Source organism: Hippocampus comes, unplaced genomic scaffold (assembly GCF_001891065.2).
Source record: "Hippocampus comes isolate QL1 unplaced genomic scaffold, H_comes_QL1_v1.1 scaffold47, whole genome shotgun sequence".
Classification (NCBI taxonomy): Eukaryota; Metazoa; Chordata; class Actinopteri; order Syngnathiformes; family Syngnathidae; genus Hippocampus; species Hippocampus comes.
The window spans coordinates 531147-552383 of record NW_017806029.1 but is presented as its reverse complement, the minus strand read 5'-3'; the positions used below and the strand labels follow the sequence as shown (position 1 = coordinate 552383).

The following is a 21237-nucleotide window of genomic DNA, read 5'->3' as shown; positions in this document are numbered from 1 at the left end:
TGGAGTATAAATTGCATTTTGGGGGGGAAATGTATTCGATAAAATCCAACGCCGAGAACAGACATGTCATCTTGAAAGGCAATTTAAAATAAAAATAAAAGAGGCTGAATAGTGTACGATATGCTAACATTACATGACGCATAAACAACAAACTGTTCATGTAACATATTAAAAGTTATTCAGATAACTATAGCATAAAGAACATGTTAACAAGTTTTCCAAGCCACCAGTGTCTCCAAATCACTAAATCCAATGAAATTTTCATCCTCGTCAGTTTAGGAAACTCCCCTCTGCATTCTCACTACCACTTTTTGAAGGACCATAGTTGGTACCTTCGTTCACGTTATAAGTGCAGGGCTGCACCGGCCAAACTTGGTTTGCATTTCAGCAGCAGTGGGCACTTAATGGCCTCTTCAAGCAACACGACTTTTTTTTTTTTGTTTTTGTGAACGACAGTCGCAGTGTCAGACGATCAGATAAACATTGTTCTGTGTCTTGGACCGGGCGAGATGTTCACACTCGTGACTTGCTCAACCTCTGCTTTTCAGTATTTTCGTTGACCTTTTCTATTGTGCTATGACTTTTTACTGGAATGTTTGTGGAGATGTAGTGTTTTGAATTACTACAGTAGTACGTGCTGTATATTAATTGGCGTGTCTGGTTATGTATTACCCGGAGAACTATTGATATATTTTTTCAAGATTTATCCCTATTTGTTATTATTAGAGAATTGATAAATAGTGCACTGAGTCACATGAAATAGTGTTAAGAGTTATGTAAATTCCTGCTGTCTGTGGGTCTGTGAAGGTGTTAGCATGTGATTTGTGTTTTAATGACCAAGTCCAGTGCTGGCGGGGGGTGAGTGGAATGGGAGAGAGTGAGCTTGTGTGTGAAGGCAGAAGGTTAAGCGGACAACTAGTTTGATGTTTCTTTTTAATGCGGTTACAGATGACAGTAATCATTTATTGTTTCAGTTCTTTAAGAGGTACTGTCGACAGGATTTTCCCCCGGAAAAATAATTTTCAGACTTGTTTTGGCACGCTAAAGAAAATTATAAAACGTCTTTCATGTTTTTCACGAATTACATAGAATAGGTAAAAAAAAAGCTATAAATAGACTTATTTATTCACGTGGAACCATGAAAATATCAGGGAAAACCTACTAGAACATCTGGACTTGATTTGATGTGAATCAGAGGCATGTACCAGAAGTGTGCCATATTTGCAAAATGGATCTGTTTGTCAAATCTTTTATCCCAACATTGTTTGTCGTAGTCCGTGGTGACTGTATTTCGTCAAATGATGACATGGTATAACTCATTGGGCCTTTTTTGCTCCCTAAATTATAAGTATCCATAAATATATGTCTAAGCATCGACGGGTCTGCCTGGTTGTGGTCTCACAACTTTCTATAAAAATAGTCAATGAGCCGCAGGCACCAAAATCTAAATAATGCTTTCCTCGGCGATGGTTGTGACATAAATGGTTAAAGCTGTTAAGCTCTCAGTCTTTGACAATTTTGCACAAAGAAGTAAAGCCACCGTAACTCCATTGCCCGGCATGGTCCAGCAAAGACGGTTGTAAATTCAGTGTCGTATGCTGGTCACCTCAGCAATGTAATCTGTTCCTGGAGCTGAAATTTCCTCCCAGATTTTCAGTGGAAGAAACATAACAAAACTCATTGACTAGGTGTTTGTGATATTTCCTCCATCATTCTCAAGCCAAGCAGTGACTACATTGATACATCCATCAAAGATAACTATGGTTACACCATTTTACCAAAAATCTCAATTGGGCTGTTAAATAATAGTCCTTTGGGGAGAGGAGGACCATGCCCCCCTCCCATTCTACTGGAAGCTGGAAGGTGGCAAGTCTAACTCTGGGCTTCTTTTTATTCCAAACAACTCTTGAAGGTCCTTGGCTCCTAATTATTGGTGCCCATATATTTGTCATTAAATAACTGTGGTAGGGCTTTAGGTAAACACACTACCGAGTAATTAAATTGAGTAGACTGCCAATTAAAATGATATTTTGCGGCAATCTTGTGCGGGAGCATAATAAAACTTGTGTCTTCTGTATATTTCGGGTATAACCACAATATTTCTCATGCATTTCCAACATTTTCATCAATATAGGCAGGCCTGAATCTGGATTTTTCAAAATTATTTTGGACTCGATTCCTCCTATTAGAATTCCATGCAATCCTGACTCCTGACGTACTGCTTGGGCTAATGGTTTGATAAATAAATTAAAAAGGCTAGGACAGGGTGGGGCGACCTTCTTGGCAATCACGTTGTAAAAGTAACGAATTGGAGAGACTGCCATTAACTTGATTTTTGAAATCGGAGATGAATAAAATACCCGAAAACAAATGATGAAACCTTTCCAAAAGCAAAATCTATCGTTACTAAATACAAAAATATCTCGCCCAACAGAGTCGAATGCTTGTCCAGCATCAATGCTGAGGACGATAGCAGCGACTTGATTCTTGTGCATCCTTTCAATTAAATGTAAGGCCTTTCTTATGTTGTCCTGAGTCTGCCTATTTTATTTCATGTATTCGTTTTTTAAAACAAATCTGGCTTGGTCTTCATCAATTAACCCTGGCATCGGTATTTATAGTCTTTTTGCAAGTCTATATCCTGACAGTCCTTTTGGTCCTTTCCCTCTTCCCGTATCACCGATATGGAAGCTTCCCTCTCGGAGGGAGGGAGGGAGGTTGCCTCCCTTTAAGATATACTGTAATTAAAACAAGGCTCCAACAAAGGGAGCAGGTGCTCTCTCATTAACTTATACCATACAGGCGGGTAGGCCGTCCAAACCAGGCGATTTATCAGAATTTAAATTGAAATATTCATTTCATCCCGTTTTTATTGGTAATAGAAGCTTATCGTTAAATTCTGTCTGTAGGTACATCTAAAAGTGTTCAGAAATTCCATAACTGGGTCTAGTTTGAAAATATAAACACTTGTAATATATTTCGAGTGAATTCCTTCCACACAATTCACTGTTCCATTTATTACATCGTCTCTAATCCGATATATAGTATTCTGAGCCAGTTTTTTTTTTTTTTTTTTGAGTCTCCATGTTTATAATCTAGTCGCCCTGGAGCCTGTCTCATCGTATCGTTGTTTCATCAACATTTTTCACGTTTTTTTTCCCCCACCTCTTCACTTAATATTTTATCTATTTCCTGCTTAGTTTTTGCTCATTTGAAATACCACTGTGTGGTCTATCCTAAGAGTGTTTGCTTACTCTAAATCTCTTAATCTTCACTGCCGTTCAGTCAGTTTTTCAGTTTTTGCTTTACGTAATGAAAACATCCTCACGATAAGATTCCCCCTGGGAACAGCTTGGTCTGCATCCCACAGACGTTCGGGTTCACATCCCCACTTTCATTGTCCTTCATGTATGAGGCAAGGTAGTTTTCCATCGAACTTCTAAAGCAGTGGTTCTTAACCTTATTAGAGGTACCGAACCCAACCAGTTCATATGCACATTCGATGAACCCTTGTAGGAAAGGGTTAAAAACAGAAAAAAATGTAAATACAATTTCAAGACATAAGTATCAGTTTTTAAAATTTCACGACGTACTATCACGACAGTCACACGTTGACTATTGAGCGAACTAAATTTCCCGCAAAACTGATTGGACAAAAGCTATCGCCGGAAATCGGCTTCGCATTTCGCTTTCCTGCTTAGCCTAGTGCCACCGTTTATATCCTTTTTTCCCTCTTTTTCTTGTCCCCACTCGTTATGGAAGCAAGCTGAAGTTGTTTCTGTAAGTAAGAATTCAAATAAACATTTGCGGCTGATACTTGGAGCGCAGTCACTACGCTGCCGTCTTGTCACACCGAAGTCTGCTCTGTTGTGAGTTAATTGTTCAGTTCCCTTGACAAGCGTTACAATTATTTGTTCCAAACAAACTTGCCACGCTTTGGATGATACAACTGGGTTCCAGTCCACATCTTTTTAGGAAATGGGGCATTTGTTCAGATGATTACTTAATAACGTCATTGGCTGGTGAGTGTCGCGTGGATGTTGCCCCAAGTGGTTTGGAACTGTGGCCTTCTTAAATAGCATTTTTTTGGTTAATTCGAATTTACGCCCCATTGGATTTGAGGAATCATTTGTCAAATCAGTTTTTGATGTTTATTCAAAAAGCTTGCCCTTTTCTAAACTATTCTTATGATTGTTCATGTTTGGATTTGTGAGAGCAACGATTGTGAAACAATCCATCAATGTGTCAGCTAAACTTGTTCTTATCTGGACTGAGAGAGTCAAGGTCAATGCAATGTTACCTCACCTGTTTTTGTGACATATCCGTCTGACATGCTCGCTGACACTAGTTGACTTTGTAAAATATTTCACTTTGAGCTATGCTTGTCATGAACTGTTACATTTCAATAGATGGTTGTTGGAGGGTATGATGGTATAAGCTACTGAAAAAAAACATTTTAGCTCATCTTAATTTTTTTTTCCCAAGTTGCCTCTCGACATTCAGTGTCAACAATGCTTCTATATTGTCCTGTTCTCCCAATAGTGTCTGGCCTGACCTGTTATTTAATTTATTGGCTGTTCTTAATCAGCTTTAGGTTTGTGCTTTTAACATTAACTTAATTCAGACTGTGTTGTTTGCAGTCATCCACCGAAATTCAAATTCAGCCGCCAAAAATCTTTGCCCGGAATTTGCATTTTCAGTTTCAGACTTTCCTTCCTCAAGCAACACAACTAAAACGGAATGTTGTGATGATGCAAGCATGCACCGACGGCCTGCTGAGCTGAGTGAAGGTGGTGCGTTGACACGGAGAAATGAGCCTGGATAAAAAAATTCCTTCACAGCGGCAGCCGGTCATTGGCCCGAGAGGAGAAGGTTGCTTGTCTGCGGCTCGCCGAGGGCTGCCCTCCCAGTGACTGTGAAAGTGCTGTGGTTACAGATGTCAATATGGTGCAGTGTGTAGTCTCATCTGTCTTTTTGTAAATTCCTAGGTCCTCAACCCTCCGTTTTCGTGTTAGCGCCTCCCACCAGAAATCAAGGAGACGAGGATATTGACAGAAGAGTAGGGCAGGAGGAGGGAAATATGTTGATAGAAATGAGACGATCGTTCTTTGTTGGCGTCATTTCTCGGAGACTGCAACTAAAAGCAACCTCACATCATGGACTCGTACCACGAATCAAGCCTCTCTGCGGGTTGATTATTTTGATCGCCACACATCTCCAATTTGCTTCATGTGGGCCTAAATTACAGTCAAACATGATCAACAGTGTTATTCTTCATAGTTTTGCAGATGCACCATCACCATCCCAAGCATGTCTCCCTACTTACACCCTTCGAGTGCAGTGCATCTTTGGATGCACTATGGACTATGTATATCAGGGGTGTCAAACAAATTATGGTCGTGGGCGACATTTTAGTGACCGTTTCCCTTGGAGGGCCGTTATGACTGAAACAAAATTTAAAAAGTCAATAATAATGGTTTAATTCATAAATAAATTGGGGGCGGGGAGAATAATAAATCAATACATAATTGTTGAATACAACAATTGTTTTAAGTTACTGTAGTGAGGGGGTTGGTAACAAGAAAATGCTTACTAGATGTCTCTTATTACGAATGAAAATTTTTAATTTTGGTTGAGATTTTCGCAAGCATCATGCAAGTTGACATGATAGATTTGCCTCCACGGGCCACATAAAATGACGTGGTGGGCCGGATCTGGCCCCCGGGCCTTGAGTTTGACACCCGTGATGTATATGTATTCTCTCCATCTATCCATCCATTTTCCTATCTGCTTATTCTCACAAGGGTCGCGGGGGGTGCTGGAGCCAATCCCAGACATCTTCAGGCAGTTGGTGGGGGACACCCTGAACCGGTTGTTAGCCAAATCGCAGGGCACATAGAGACAAACAACCATCTGCGCTCACACCAAGGGACAATGTAGAGTGTTCCATTAACCTGCCATGCATGTTTTTGGCATGTGGGAGGAAACCGGAGTACCCGGAGAAAACCCACTCAGGCCCTGGGCGAACATGCAAACTCCACACAGGGAGGCCGGGGCTGGAATTGAACCTACACTTTGAGGTCGACGTGCTAACCCCTGGACCCCCGGGCCGCCATATGTATTCTAAAAAAAAAAAAAATGTATACGTATAGTAAAATAATGACCGAATGGCAGTATCTGTGGATTACCTATTGAATTTAAAGCGCAGGTCATCATCCATCTGAGTATTTTTTTTGGAGGGGGGGGGTAAAATACAGTATTATAATTTGTTTTTGGTGTTTTGGGCACTGGGGTTCTCATTTCCACCAAGAATTCTCATTTCAATGCCTACTTAGTTGTTTCTAAACTTATCAGTCAACAGTGTAAACAAAAGCACACAGTAGCACAAAGTTGTGAAAGAAAAAGTAGAGTGGAGCATGACTGTGCAAAAAACCCGTCTCTCACTGTTTTATCGATCTTAATCTTTGATTACATAATGTTTTCGCCACATGTACCCGATCCAGTTTGTGAGGAGGCCGATTATTTCAGTCAAATACACAGTCAGGATCTGTTTGGCCTTTTGCGTAAACAACTCGTTGGCTTGTTTTGTCATGACAAAGATGGAAATGAGCATGGACAGAACCACAAATAGAAAGATGTTGCTGCATAGAATCTGGAAGAGATACAAAGAGTCTCGATTGATGTATTGGAAAGCTGAGGTAAGAAAATGAATATTATTTTACACAGAATGAAGGAGAAAGTGTTGTCTTGTCATTGTCCGTAGCTTTTTTTTTTTCAGGATTGGAGTGTAGCAGAGCAAGTGAACGAGACAGAAAATTGGAACGTGAGAGAGCGACAGAGAGAGAGAGAGAGAGAGATAGAGAGAGAGGGAGTTCTTTCTGCTCTGTCTGGCCTCTCTCCCATAGCAACAGCGACTTAGCCACGTGAAGGCCAGTTCCTTTGAGTTCACCCGCTGCACACAATTTAACCCCCTTGCTGCCGGATTACAGCGCAATAGAGCAGCGCAGCGAGAACAGAATTACAGACGCTTGAAGATACTGTCTGATATGATCAGTTTTAATTGTAATTAGCTTTTTAAAAAATTGTCTTATTTCATATTTTAAAAGCAATATAGAGGATTCATTTTGTACTCGACTCAACCTTCTGCAGTGCCTTCACATCCTTAGCTGTACCAAAATGCCGTGCATGAAACATAAAATAACAGTCATACAATCATAAATAACGGAACAAAATCTTCGCCATTCATAATACACCACGGCTCCTCTCACTTTGGCATGACGCAGACAGGAGCTGCAGAGATTTTTCTTCCCTTTGGTTGCTCTGTTACCAGATGAGGGAGGAAAGATTGAAGTCTACCTTTTTCATACATTCCAAAGTGCCTCACACAAGGACCCGAACACACACATGCACATAAACCAGGTGTGTCCAACTCCGGTTCTCGAGGCCCTCTTCTGCTGCATGTTTTTAGATTTTTCCCTCCTCCAAACCACCTGATTCAAATGCTCTCGATCGTGATCAGACTTCTGCAGAGCTTGCTGATAAGCTGATCGTTGGAATCAGGTGTGTTGGACTCAATCAATCAGTTCGTCAATCAAAGTAAATAAGCAACTGTAGTTTTCCAACAGCCAAAAGCTCGACAAGCGAGCTCTCGCTCGCAAGGCGGCAGCCACCATGCCCCTAACACTTCCCCACTACTCGAAAACCAACCCACCGTTTGCTCTTTGCCGGGCATCTGCAACCGCAGGCAAAGGCGATTTGGTCGTAGGGCTGGAAGGGATTAATTTCATTTCCACTCATTTGAAATGGAAAATTGCTTCAGTTAGCAAACATCTCGGTTCACAAGCGCAGTCGCGAAACAAATTAGGTTTGTGAACCATGGTTCCTCTGTATTCAGTGACTGCTCCAAAATCAACTTCATGAGTACAGTATTATAATGTACTTCAATATCTTTATATATCAACTCCGCAAAGTACATTGCTATCTCTCTTTAATCCGCCTAACCTGCTGAAAATTCTGCCTCACAACTCGTGTTCCCCTTCCTTTGCGTCCAGCTGCTCATATAAACGCATCGTATACCGTATTTTCCGCACTATATAAGGCACACTTTTTTCTCAAAAGCCGACAGTGCGCCTTATAATCCGACACGCTTTCTATATGGATCAATATTCTGATTTCTTGGACGTTAGTGTTTTAAATGTTCTATAAAGGGCTTTGTTACAGCTGCAGCAGTTGTGAAAGCGCTATATTAATAAACCTGTATTGTATCGTTGCTTTCACAGAATTGGCTATTGAAGTCTTCTGCCACCAGCCACTCTCTTTGACCTATTAATATAATCTTTGTAATGGGGAGAAATCAGCCCAGACGATTATCAGCATCGATATTGGGCATTTCGATGGCGTCAGCCTTTTTTTGTTTTGTTTTTTTATTTTAATCTGCAGACCATTCTGAGGTCATTTTAAAATTGGGTAAACCTCCGGGAATTATCACTGATGAGACTGGTAACTCTCTGCACTTTTAACTTTTAACATTATTAAGTTTTACTGAGATTTTGGAGAGCTTTATTCACTGGAGAAAACTTTAGGGAGCTATTCATTTGTCGAAGTTTTCATTGAACTTTCTGCGACATGCCGCTGAGCCTGGGAGCTCCTTGCACTTTTTTTTGAGAATTTGAAAACAAAGATGTCTAATGTGCCAGATAAAAAGAAAAATAATTAGCAAAGCTGAAAAGCTGTTTAATCAACATGATTTAAGGCAGTCAAACAAAGTGTTGGAGTTTGTATCATTAAAACATTTTGACACATAATTCACCGCTAATGAATCAACTCCAAATATCAGTTATTGGCCTCCTTGACCACAAATCAGTAATAGCCTTGAAAAAAAAAATTGGTCTGTCTCTACTTTATAAAAACCTGATCCAACTCACTTCAGAACTTATTCCCCTACAGCTCACATACCACCCATGAGGCATAACGGCTGACAACATTCATCATTCACACAATTTCTACCTTAACAATCATCAACTTGTATTGACTCTCGTTTCACCTTGACAACATTCTTCTTTCAGAATCACTCCGACCCCACATTCATCCTACTATTCAGATAGTCAGAAAGCAGCTTGAACACTCCTCCAGTGCTTCTAACCTTGTTGCCCTTCCATCTGGTCTCTCACAAAATGAATACCCTACTGCTCTGTTGTTAACAGATCGGTATCTGGTATAGAAGTCAAGTTTGTGATTTGCATGTTTGTTTTGGACAACATTTGATGCCGTAAGGCCGTCTGGACGCAACGCTCACCATTTTTCATGGCCCGTGACCGAGATCCGAAATACTCTGGCTTGTGACTCCCAAGTTGCTGGCTTAGCAATATAATATATATTTTTTAGCGCGTATTTTATACACAAGGCAACTCAATGTGCTTCACACAGCCAAAAGGCACAACACCCGGAAGCTTTAACAAAACAAGACATTCAAAAGCATGACAGTTTTAGTGTTTAGTTTTATGATTACTGAGATCACAGGTGTCAAACTCAAGGCTCGGGGGCCAGATCTGGCACGCCAGGTCATTTTATGTGGCCCGTGAACGCAAATCACGTGTGTCAACTTGCTAAAACACGAAATGTCAAATTGTCATGTGTAAAAAATTATGTTGAGATTGTGCAATAATTTTGTTACCCTGTTTACACTCACTTGAACAATAATTGAACAACCTATTGTAATTGACTTGACTGATTTCAAAACTAGTAATCTATTAATTTGTTGTGTACAAGTAATCATTTTGTGGTTTCACTGTCATAACAGCCCTCCGAGGGAAGAACTCCCAATTGGGCCACAACTTAAATGAGTTTGACACCCCTGACTTAGATTGTGCGATAATATCCTCCTCTGGTGGCCCTCACATAAAGGATTATTTTCCCACCGTTTTCCCAACCCCCAAAAAAGAATTAGGAGGTACAAAAGGTTGGCCCCATATTCAGTACTTGGAATGCCGAAGGTTTCTGTGTACAGTGGCTCTCAGAAGCTCATGTTGCTGAAACCATGAGTAGACTTGGTATTTGACAAGTCTCAGCTGGAATGCTATCCACAATTAAACAAGCTAACTCTTGTTACAAATAGTTAAGAACTGATTTCAGTGCTCACTCTGGCTCTCTCTCAACAACCATCTCTTTCTTTTGCAGTTGTGTGATCCATTTATCTTCAAATATACCTCTTTTTTTGTGTGTTGCATCAGTGTCACCTATTGAAATTGTGTGAAAAGAGGTTTCTCGCAGAGTGGGACATTAAGTCTTTCAGGTACAGCGGTTACTACAGTGGACAGCTTATCATGTTATCAGGTTACAGGGTACAGGAAAGTGTTAAAGTTTGAATGCCCTCAAAGGTTGTACAATTTGGTGTTTGGGAGAGATTTTTACGCAGTGCACCTCATTTGACGTGCACCTCATTTGACCTCGTCTGTGTGTTCTTCTGCTATGTGCTGCTGTCTGCTAATCATTAGAAGGATTAATTGAGGTTGTGTTTGTGTTTCTTTTTTGAGACAATGTTTCAAAAGGATGACAAGAGAAAAGAGAGACTTTAAGGGAGAAGTAAATAAAGAATATTTTCTGACATTTTCTGTGAAGAAGCCAACTTGCAGGTTTTGGTTTTGTTCACCGATGTTTGGCGCTGTTGTTAATTAAGTCTGTAGGTTTGTACTTAATGTTTTGCTCCTCTTCCTATTAGCTTGATCGGATGTTAGATTGATCAGCTTTTGATCAACAGCGGGCGTCCAGACTAGGCTGTGGCCGCCCACGATGTAACGCGGTGGGCTATGCGTGCACTGACAGGACGCGGAGATGAACTCAACGAAATACTGTATTATATGTTTGTGTTTATGTGCCTTTAAGAGGAGGCGCCCGGTATGGTGGCATGTGACGTCAATGGGTTTGCATAAATTTCTGTGCGTGAACCTTGGCTACAGAGCCCATACGAGCGTGTTAATGTTTTACCATTCTCAATAAACGGCTGAACGGTGGCTCTCCTTTCCCACGCGAGGGCATTACAGTCAAAACACAGCAGAGCGGAAGGGCTAATGATAACCCGCGTAATAGTGGGGAAACTCTGCTCAATGAGAGATGGACATTTCACTACATCTCCAGAGGCGAGTAAACAATCAATTGTTAATTTGACATCATATTTGATATTAATTTTAGATTTCACATAGATTTAATGCAAGACTTAGTTTTACATTTTAATGATAAATTATTCGGAAGAATCAACAAGAGATTTACCGGGAATTATTTTTGTCCAACATAAGTTTTCTGCCGATGCGTGCTGCTGTGTATCATCAAATAAATAAACACGCAGCAATGAATTCTGACATTAGAAGAGACAAACTATGGATCACAAGTTCTTGATTAATGTTTTGAATATTTCTGTGTCATTTTTGTGGATTCACTTGGCAGTGGCAGCCAGTCTTTCCAATGTACTGTCGAATCTTCCCACAATTTGTCCTGCCAGGCACCAGGGCAAGTTACATATCCTGACTTCAATGGTGGTGTTTTTGGAGGAAGAGCAATTTGAAAGAAAACAAAATAGCAAATAAAACTTGACATGCCTTGAGGGGAAAACTGCTGTTAGGAGTGTCCCTCAACTACACACACACACATGCACAGCAGTCCTTGCGGTATAATGAGATCTGTAAATGGATAAAGAAGCACTGTTGTGATGATAATTTGTGTTTGTGTTCGGGCTGTGCGATTTGGACACAATTTCCTATGTCAATATTTTATGAGATATCTCGATTAGGATCCGAGAACATTGCTACTATGAGTTAAGTGGGAGCTAAACATTACAGTGGTACCTGTACTTATGAAATGAATTGGTTCTGGAAGAAATTTCTTAACTACAACATTTTGTAAATAGAGACGCGTTTTCCATGTAAATGCCCTAATCCGTTCCAAGCCCCCCAAAATTCAGACATAAATGTTTCTTTAAACCATAAAAACAAAAAAGCAAATTATCAATCCAATTGATGAGCTCAGTGCAGTTTTTCTTTGTTTATTGGAATGTACTGATAGTCATCAACTATAGCTGGGTGATATGACATTATATATCACAAAGAGGATAGATGACATGGCATCGTATCACTTTTTCTACTATTGCGTTTTTGTCATTTGGCATCTGCAGCAGCAAAGTGCCTGTAATCAATACGCCAAATCAGCTTGATTTGATGGGCAAAAGCTTTCATCTGTCAATCGTATGCCGCATTGCTGCCACCAGTTGGCGGACTGAACAACAATCCAGGGAAATGAATCACAATACGTAGTCACCGTACATAAAATTACAAAATTATAACTAAGAGTTTTTCTTTTAGTTTTTTGTGGTCTGCAAAATGTTTGCAAATTGACATTACAGTAAAGTCCATCTTTTGATTTTACTTTTAAATGAATTTTTGTATTATTAGCATTAGCATTATTTTTTTACCAATCTCCTCCGAGCATAGCCTCACTTCGGTGAGCGCGTGTCGCTTATTGTGTTTGGCCTGGATGTGTTTGTACAGAGAGTGGATTTGGTTCCGTGTAAAGTCCGACGTTTCTGTTGACACTGTAGAAGCAATATTGTAGCGACTTCGTGTTTTGCACTGTGCATTCTGTTGACTCAAATGTCAGTTGCGTCCTGGAGCAGCGCGCCCAGAAAAAGAAAGAAAGAAAGGGAGAGAGAGAGAAAGAGAGTTGTTGTGACATTCGGCTTGTCCTATCAGGGGTTCCCCACAGCATGACACTTGCATGATTTATTTGACAGTTTTTATACTGGAGTACTCTGAAATGTAAACAAGGAAGCAATACAGCTGTTTACAACTATTTAAACAGGAGTTAAAAACTTGATTAGAAGAATCTTTGTGATATGTGTAACTTTTTTCATTATGCTGCAACATGTGAGTAATTATAACAACGCACTGGGCATGACAAGTGTTTAATTATCAGGACAACATTGGTGGTCAGAAGCCAGTTCGTTTCTTTCTCCTCTACTGTATTTTCATCCCAATTGTTTTTTTTTTTTGATTGAGATGTCTTATCAGAGAATATCAACACGAGCAGCTCCCAACGCCCCCCACGTCCCCGTTTTGTTTACCATGCTTCACCTACACCCGCTTCACCCACACTGCCTTTTTACCCCTAAAACATGGTGCCCGCCGGCAAAAACATGCATCGCATAGAAGATACTGAGACGGACGAGAGCCGGCACTCAAGTGAAGTAACGTGAGAGATAGGACGGAAAAAGACAGGAGATTTGAACTGCTCATAGATCATTATGAGGGACGGACAAACCTGCGGCTGTTCGGAACCTGCACATGTTTACATTAGGCTTCCGTTGCTGCAGCATGCGCTCGTGAAATTGTCCTCATAATGGTCAGTTTTATGGTCATGTATATAAAACTTTGTTGAGGTGAGTTAAGTTTTGCAAATGTGCAATCTTGCAGACGTTCATCTTCAATACAGCTTGTCCTTATTAGGGTTGCGGGTAACTGGAGCTCCGAGCTGACCTCAGCTTCACAAGTCACACAGACAATCAATCATTGACACTCACGTTCACACAGATAGGTAATTGCTGATATGCAATTAACCCAATTATCATGTTTTGGGGAGTTTTTGTATTTATTGTTGTTGTTGTTTTTTGTTTTTTTTCTTTCAGGGACAGCCGTTACTACTGTGGACAGCTTATCATGTTATCAGGTTCCATGAAAGGGTTAAGATAGATTCCTTCATTCTGAGGAGTGGAAGGTCATTCTTATGCTGAATAGCAGGGCCTAAGTGTGTTATTATTCTTCCCAAACAAGAATTAATGTCTTTGCAGTGCTGCACATTTTGTCTTTATGAAACATTTGTGGGCCTTGAGGAAGGCCAGTCGGACCAGGCATGTAACATGAGCTTTTTTTCCCCATGGGACTATATTGGAAAGGTTTCCTCACTACACGTCAGTCAGGCGAGCTTCCTTGCTGCATTTGCAAGCTCCTTGTATTTCTTGTGTGTTTCTATGATTAGGTAGGTCAACAAATGTTGGTGTGAAAATATTCAATATTTGTCACCTTGTGTGTGTGTGTGTGTGTGTGTGTGTGTGTGTGTGTGTGTGTGTGTGTGTGTGTGTGTGTCTTACTGGTTTTTCTACATGTGTGCTTAAACTTGCTTCATGTTACAGTTGGCTTGCGTGTCTCTAATCCTCCACAACTTTGTCACTTCACTTGTTTGGATGTCTCCGAGTGCAACCGATTGAAGTCAGGGAGCAGTGAGCTCGTTTCTGCATTGTTTGGTTCCACGCAAAGTGAAACTTGACCTTCACAGCAGATGACTGAATGGCTGCCAAAGACATACATGTGTGTGCACGCTCGCACACATTAAAGAGCTATACAAATATCTGCACTAACCTGTTCATACTTCCCTCAGCCTCATAGTTTTCTCTGTGGGTGTCAACTGCAGCCGACCAGTATGAATTGAGAGTAACTGTTACGAGCCTTTTACTCAGCTGGCTGTCGCAGAGTTGCAAAGCTCTTCAGTTGTTGGGGCCCCCACTAGAGCACTGTCTCACATTTCTGTAGTATTTCGCAGCTCTAAGACAGCTTTTGCATTAGGGCTTGCTGATGTGCCCTAAAAGTACTTTTTTTTTTTTTTGGGTGCTGAGTGGCAAATAGATATTTCCTCATAGGTGTAAAGTGCTCAACTTTGAGTCAAACAACAGGTGACATGTTAACCCTTTCATGCACCCTGTAACCTGATAACATAAACTGTCCACTGTAGTAACCACTGTCCCTGAAAGGGTTAAACACCTTTAAAAACTTTATTATCGTACAGTGTGTTTTCAAATAAAAAGGGAAGGACAAAGACAGTTCCTTTCCCTTGCTATTTTGTGTTTAACATTGTCAGTTTAGTGACAGGGGTCCAATTCCTGAGACGCTAATCTACGCTAGCACTTTAATACCTATCTTAGCGTCTGCTCCCGCAACCCCAATTTGTCACCAGCTCCAACTGCTCAGCCTCTTTCCTCTATTTCGCCGCGCTCAATCATCGTCGTTTTAAGCCCTTTTGTCAACCACAGAAACATTGTTTCGTTGCTCAATGTCTTCACTGTTAGACGACGAACTGTCATGAATGTATTTGGAGTTGTAAGTTGTAAGACCTAACCCTGTTCCTCTTCTGGTTGATTGAAGTGATGTGTGTGTGTGTCTCCCGAACGCATACATGTGCCTACCTTAAGTCCCAAGTGATGTGTGTGTGTGTGTGTGTGTGTGTGTGTGTGTGTGTGTTTATGAGGGTGGAGGCGGCGTTCCTCGAAGAGTAGGCACAGTGAAATGGAACAAGAACTCATTAAAATAAATTAAGGCTTTGATTGAAGTGTTCAGATCGTACAGTACACACATGAACAAAAAAAAATCTCCCTTCATTGCACCTTTTTGGGGATTTTTTTTCCCCTCTTGGTACAAATGTATTCGCATGGAAATTTTGACAAACAGCTCTGGATGCCACTCATATTAGGAATGGTCTCAATACGAGTAGTAATTGATTGTTAAGGATTGTGTGGAATTTATTGTTGACTAAAGTTGTCTTGTCGCAATTGAGGCAACTAGCAGTGGTGATGTGTTTTTACGCTCAACCATTTTGTAACTCGCCAAGGGCTACCCACCAAGCCCTGGTGGTTTTATGCAGTAAAGTGATGAACAATAAAATAAATATACAATAAAGTTGGAATAGAAACAATGAGAGTAAAATGACTGAACAAAAGAAAACTTAAAAAGCGATCCCATTACATAATGTTAATTTATACAATCAACAGCCTAGTCTGGTGTAAATGTAAATTCCAGGCCAATGATGAGAACAAAAAATGGGTTCCAAGTCTTATTTAACTTTCCTGATTGTCCACAGACTGACAGCCTAATGTTTTCAAATCATAAAAAAAATACATTTTTAGCTGTTGTGTATTATATGTGAAGTAGGCGGAATAGGTTTTCGCTTAAATAAAATTAACCTCAGGAGAAGATGTGTGGCAAATATGTCATCTTTTGTGAGAAGAGAATCGAAGGGTCCGCAACCAGGACTGAAGAAAACATATTTTATTGAGGTAATCAAAGAGTCACAGTGAGTTGGCGATTACGTTTTCACCGTGATTGATTTTGTCAGATTATATCGTTGGGGTAACAGACATTTTCTTCGCTGTTTGTTTATGATATTTACCTACAGTACCCACGAGGTGCGATTCCTCTTCGGGTTTTTAATAGCATGCTTTCTTTTTCACAGGTTTCAGTGCCATTCACAAATCTCACCAAAAGTACACTTCCAGGATTTGCATGCAGCCTAGGCTGTCCGTGAATCATGCCTCTTCAGGGTTTGCGTGTTCATTCCCAGTTTACATGTGGCGGGTGTGTCAGAAGTCGTGAGAAAACGATCAATAGATAGTAGATAATAAGTGTTCAAGTCCAGGCGCATAAAAAGGGTTGACGCAGCAATGGGAGAATATGGCCCCGGGTTGTATGTGCTAATGCCTCAATACTGATCTGTTTGCCTAATTTGACCATGTTGATTTTGGTATGCAATCGTGTGGTGTATAATTAGCTTTATATAAACTTGACATGGAGAACTGTCATGATCATTGGGCTGAGAGAGACCTTTGTTAGACCAAAACAACAGTGGTTTGTCATAGTTTGAATTTTAGTGCAGCAAAAATTGATTCAGGGCTGTATTTGGTCTTCCCTGCGCTTCACAACTTCAAATTTTCATTCAACAAAATCCTTATGTAATGTCGCTATTTGAACATTTGGATACAAGGTGATTTGAACAATTTGTATTGTACATGGATCAAACAACTGTATTGGGTGTGGGTGTGTGTGCGCGCGTGCGGGTGTGGGTGTGTGTCAGTGGCAGACGGTGTGTGCATGCTCTCTGTTTACGAGCCAGGAAACATGCAATTTGAAACGGTGGGATGGTGGAATTTCAAGCCCACATGCTGTAGCAGGAGACGAAGACACGTGAGCCAGTTGACCTCAAACCATCTCGGAGCGAGAGAGAGAGAGGGGGAGAGAGAGAGAGAAAGAGGGAGACAGAGACAGAGTGGCAGACATCCACAGAGCAGTAGTCTCGAAAGAGAGAGCGTGTCGAGCAATATCTAAGAGAATTCGAATTGGATTCTTTTTAACATACCACCTGCTCAAAACATCAAATGTTGATAGAATTACCGTGTTTGTTTATTTGTTTGTTTCTTGAGTGTGTCGAGCAATATATAAGAGAATTGGAATGGGATTCTTTTTAACGTACCACCTGCTCAAAACATCAAATGTTGTTAGAATTACCGTGTTTGTTTATTTGTTTGTTTCTGGAACATATAAGCAAATAACAGAAAATATTCCAGCAGGAAATAAAAGAAAACAAAAGTGGCCATGTCATCATTAAGCACAGTCTACGTGTTCAAAAGCGAGTAGGACGAAGTTAAAAAAAAAAAAAAAAGAAAAACGGATCGAGTCCTACCCTTTTGCTCTTTGTATATTTTCACTTCATATCATATTTGCATATTTCAAATAGTTCACCAAACAGAGTCAAAGTCCAGTACATGGATTATTTTCTGATTCTTGGTTTCCCTTCCCACGTTGGAGACTGCCGTGGATATAAAGTCTACACACCCCTGTTTGTGAGAGAAAGAAATGAGACCAAGAGAGATATAATTAGAGAGCGAGAATTAATAGATTTAATGAATTCCACAACTCTGTTGGCAAAGCAAGGTTGGTTATAAACCGTATACTGCAGTACAATATAGAAATAAGTGCCCCCCCCCTCCACTTAATTATGCAGAAATAACAATGTGTGTTCCCAGGCGAATAACTGTGCAATGTTTAAGACTTTTTGCATATGCCGCTGTCTGCTTTGGCAACTGCTTTGCATCATGGGATGCAGTGGTAACCACGGTGAGCATAAATTAGGCTGTGTACTCACGCAGATTCAAAGACTACAAGTTGAAATGCAAGACGGGGAAAACATCAGACCTTGAATCCTAAAATTTTGGGTTGTTCATAAAGACACATTTTTGATCTCCCTGGGTACAGGACAGGCAATAATATAATCCACACGGCCGTAAATTCCCTTTTTCCTCTTCTTGCTTTTGAAGATATTCTATGATGTACAATTATTGTGAGCCTTTTGTATGTAAAGTTGTCATCCAGCAGTATGGATGTCACGGCTCTCCTTTCTTGCGGAGCAAGGTTGGATGGAAGTACCTTAGCACAAAAGAGCTGCTGACACTTTCACCCCGAGCTGTTCTGTCTTCGCTGCAGGCCGGTAGTTGTTCTCGATGACTGATTCTGTTGCTGTTATGAGGTAATTTAGATGAGCAGAAATTCGGTGAAACGTCCTCGACAGCCAGAAAGAATCAACATTGCCTTGATTCAACTTTTGCGATTACCACAGATGACTGGGAATCCAAACAGACATTCGCTCAGATGACTTGTGGTGCATACGTCAGTATTAGTATGGCTAAAGCAGCTGCGTTTTTTTATTGGTGAAAAAAAAAAAAAAAAAAAACAAGCCAGACATATATGTTCGCCAATGAACACTTTGGAGATACCTGGCATTTGCGATTGAGCGGTCGGGACCACTGGTCAAGACCCGCTTTTTTTGATTACATATGAATGATCCTAGGCTGCCCAGTGGTCAGCACGTCGACCTCACAGTGCAGAGGTAAATTCCAGCGCTGGCCTCCCTGTGTGGAGTTTGCATGTTCTCCCCGGGCCTGCGTGGGTTTTCTCCGGGTACTTTTTTTTTCTCCCACATTCCAAAAACATGCATGACAGGCTGACTGCACACTGTAAATTGTCCCTAGGTGTGAGCGTGGATGGTTGTTCGTCTCTGTGTGCCCTGCAATTGGCTGGCAACCGGTTCAGGGTGTCCCCCGCCTACTGCCCAAAGACAGCTGGGACAGGCTCCAGCACCCCCCGCGACCCTTGTGAGGATAAGCAGATTGGAAAATGGATGGATGGATGGATGGATGGATGGATGAATGATCCTATCAACACGAATGCAAATCATTGTGGGTCTCTGTGCTGATTTTTATTTTCTCAGACACGGTTGATTTCATGAGTTGCATGTCATACTTTTTGCATCACTGCACAACCTCATCCAGTCAAACATATGTGGTGAAAATGTCACAAATTTATCATTCGGTTATGTAATATCCTCAGTTGTTATACTGCGTCTTACCTACTGTCCAGTGTTACTGATGCTCACTTCACACTGCCGAGTTCTGTTAGGTGCGGCACATGGTATGTCAGGTGGCTGTTGCAGCGGTTAGACTTCTGTATTTCACTTTTTTTTCCCTTTCTGCTCTTTAATAAGTGATGAATGAATTTGATTAACTCTGCATGATTTACATCAGTGAATGGGTATTCAAGAATCGATTACTTCCCCCACCCCTTTTGTTTGGATCAGATCGTAAATAGCAGCATGCACCATGCATTTTTATGTATGCAGGTGCCAAGTGTTCCAATGTCTCTATATTTTGTTCTTTTGTGAAGGTTAAATCGAAAATGATGAGAAGAGGACGTTTTACTTGACAAGTTTACTTAGGAGGGCAGCACGGTGGGCGACTGGTTAGCACATCTGCCTCATAGTGCAGAGGTGCAGGGTTCGATTCCGGCTCCGGTCTCTCAGTGTGGAGTTTGCATGTTGTCCCCGTGCCTGTGTGGCTTTTCTCCGGGTACTCTGGTTTCCTCTCACATTTCAAAAGCATGCATGGCAGGTTCATGGAATACTCGAAATTGTTCCTCGGCGTGAGTGTGAGTGCGAATGTTGTTCGTCTATGTGTATCCTGCAATTGGCTGGCCACCAGTTCCTGGCGTACCCCGCCTACTGCCCGAAGATGGCATGGATAGGCTCCAGCATGCCAACGACCCTCGTGAGGAAAAAGCAGTTCGGAAAATGGATGGATGGAAGTTCACTTAAGCCAAGAGCTATATGATATAACGATTTAAAGTGTTTCCCCATTTTCCCGGATGATACTTTCCAATAACCAAACCCCGAAATAGCGAGGTAGCACTGCATAACAGAGTGCAATGGAATAATGTCTAATGTACGATATACTCCTCTATTATTTACTATTTATCGTTATCTTGATGTGTGGGGTGTTGCGGTAGCTCCGTTGCTGCCCTAATGTAGCAGCTGGGATGGTCACACAACATCCGCCTTTCTATTATGTCATCCATGGGTTTCACTCTCCAGACAAGACCTGTCAACACACACTTAATCCCACCGTTAAGCCCTTTGCACACATTATTGAGTAGGGCACATCACCCTGTCGTCAAAACCATTCATTGTGTATGTGGTGTCAGTGCAGGGACCACGGAATGGAGTGTTGCTGGGCGGCGTGGTGCGGCAAAAAAAAAAAAAAAAAGCACCTGATACTGTATTAAAAAAATCATGACATTGTCAAAAGCACAAGATTGTGTTTTTCAACATAATAACCGCAGTGATGAAGAAATAGCCTCGACCAGTTATTTTATTGTGATGTGTTCCTATTGGCTCAGTGGCACAAAGTATGATGGTCTATGTCAAGGGTGTCAAACTCATTTATGGCACGGGCCACATTTTAGTTACCGTTTCACTCAGAGGGCCATTCTGACTGAAACCATATAAAGAAGTCAAGAATAACTGTTGATCCAACTATTGTTTAAGTTACTATCCTGAGGGCTTTGGGAACAAGAAAATGCTTAGAATATATCTCTTATTTATTACAGATGAGAATTACAAATTTTGGTAGACATTTTAAAAAGGATCATGGAAGTTGACTTGTTTGAGCTGCTTTCGCGGGCCATATAAAATGCTATGGCGGGCCAGATCTGGCCCCCGGGCCTTGAATTTGACACTAGTGGTCTATGTGGTTCACAATGCGAAAAGTATGGATATTTTGACGGAAATTTACTGCTTTTAATATCGTAACATGACAAAGGATTGGCTGGCAACCGGTTCAGGGTGTTACCCCACCTACTGCCCGAAGACAGCTGGGATGGGCCTCAGCATATCCCACGACCCTTGTGAGGATAAGCGGATTAGAAAATGGATGGATGGATGACACGGCAAAAATGATTTTGTGGCAATTTTAATATCGTCATATCAATGTATCACTGTAATGATTAAACTATCCACGTTGCAACCGAGCCATTAGATTTTCACAGCTGCACCTATCCTCCGCCTTCAAAAAGTCTGGGCTTTTTTTTTTTTTTTTTTTTTTTT

General features: G+C 41.0%; 1 protein-coding gene across 2 annotated transcripts in view; it reads left to right on the top strand.

Annotated features, from left to right (window-relative positions):
• Positions 1 to 21237, top strand: part of jmjd1cb (jumonji domain containing 1Cb) — a 101378-nt gene that overhangs the window by 9645 nt on the left and 70496 nt on the right. The window lies entirely within an intron of this gene.